Source organism: Fukomys damarensis, unplaced genomic scaffold (genome assembly GCF_012274545.1).
Source record: "Fukomys damarensis isolate Sample0158 unplaced genomic scaffold, DMR_v1.0_HiC HiC_scaffold_14, whole genome shotgun sequence".
Classification (NCBI taxonomy): domain Eukaryota; kingdom Metazoa; phylum Chordata; class Mammalia; order Rodentia; family Bathyergidae; genus Fukomys; species Fukomys damarensis.
Genome location: NW_022900926.1, coordinates 2,840,402 through 2,842,153, shown reverse-complemented (window position 1 = coordinate 2,842,153; position 1,752 = coordinate 2,840,402). Strand labels below are relative to the sequence as shown.

Genomic DNA, 1,752 nt, shown 5'->3' with positions numbered 1-1,752 from the left:
AAAAAATGTGAGAGAATGAAAAGATGAAAATAAAGTGTTTGTAGATGGGGAGGGGAGGAGGGGGTGAAGGGAGGGCAGAGGTAAGGGGAAAAAAATGAGAATCAAGACTTGCCATGTAAAGGTACATGATCCCAACAATGAATGTAACTGTACTGTATCCCTAAATGTACCAATAAACTCAATAAAAAAAAAAAAAAAGAAAATATTAATGAGAATAATATCATCTTTATCCTCTTTCTTTTGTTAACCTATTTTTTTTTTCTTTATCTACTTGCTGTCTCACAATCGGAAATCATTGACTCAGTGCAGAGTTTTAAAATAAGTTTCTGCAGCTTGGTTTTTTACTAAGTGCAGATTTACTCTTTCCCGCCTTTCTGTCTCTTCCTCTGCTCATCCAGCCTCCCACTGCTCACGGACACTGACAAACTCCAGCGTCTGTAGAAGCCCTGAAGGTATAACTCACCATGTAGAATATTGTAAGACGTTTCTTCAAAGATTTATGATCGTTTCTAATGTGGAGAATACGGTTGTCCTAGAGCAGAGAAAGTGCATGGGGAAGAGACTGCAAGATGTCTGTGGAATGCAGACAACTGTGAATAAATAGGGAGTAATAAAAGAACTGCATTCTCTGCCTTGTGATCAAGGTGGTAGATCAACAAATAATGCCAAATAAATATCAAATTAGTAATTTTTCTTAACTCGTGTCTTGCACGTGAACACGTCATCTGTAGCACCACTGAATTAGACCTCTGCAAGATGTTAGTGATCATTCGTGAGGTTCACTCACCCTAGCGCGTGGACTCTGTACCTTCCCTGAGCTGCGCGCCCCCTCGGGGCAGTGCGTCTGGACCCTCGGGGACACTGCCACGAGCCCAGCTGGGCTTCACCGTGCAGGGCATGAAAGCGTGGCATCTGGCAAACCAGTGAATCCCTGGAACAAAGAAGTTAGACGGAAACACGACCTGTGATTTTTTTCTACTTCGCTTTGCTTATTGTGTGTTGTGTAGTTGCCATAAAATCAGCACAATGCTGGCTTATTTTCAAGTCTTATTTTTAGGCTGTGTGAGTAGAATATAGTGTCTGTTTAAATTTGGAATCGTTATAACAGCAAAAGACACGGTCATGAACCCTTCTTAAAATATTCCAACCCTTGTCACATCGTGGTTCCACCCTCTGAAGCAGTGCTGGAACTCTTCTCTCCTCAGTGTCTTCAAGAGGTGTGAAAAAAAAAACCCAAAACGCAGTGACTGCTGCTGCTGAGTGCCATCCGCGAAAGACAGGCTCCCAACCTGCGGTACTGTGCCGTCTTCCGCTGCCTTCGGAGGCCGCAGCCTTGCGACTTCAGCTCTTCCCCAAAGTCAAAAGGATCACGAAAGGTAAATGTTTAGAATCAGGGTGGGACAATGAGGCAGCCAGGACGGACTGCAAATAAAGACACTCAGAAGAGAGGGATTCTGGAAGTATTTCAGGGAGTGGCCAGAACGATGGGATTAGGTTTGTCTGTTTTTAAGCAAACGGGAGTATATTCAGGAAGGATAATGCTTACTGCAATAAACATTTTATTTCAGTAGTCATCTATTCAACAATGACACCACATATACGTTTGGTACTGTTGACAAACAGGTCTTTATCTTAAATTAAGCTGAGTTAGGACATTAATTGCTGTTGTTTGTGTGCACAAAACAAAAAGCTAATAATATTCAAAATCGCTCACAAAAATTAGCAGTTTAATAAATTCAATATTGGGGAAAA

At 41.8% G+C, this 1,752-nt stretch overlaps 1 long non-coding RNA gene across 1 annotated transcript in view; it reads left to right on the top strand.

Moving 5' to 3' along the window:
- The window catches only part of LOC104876748, a 23,166-nt gene extending 21,883 nt beyond the window's left edge, over positions 1-1,283 (top strand). Inside the window, exon 4 of the long non-coding RNA XR_004517114.1 lies at positions 1,206-1,283. This is a non-coding gene — a long non-coding RNA (uncharacterized LOC104876748). The remainder of the gene's footprint in view (positions 1-1,205) is intronic.
- The last annotated feature ends 469 nt before the right edge of the window (positions 1,284-1,752 follow it).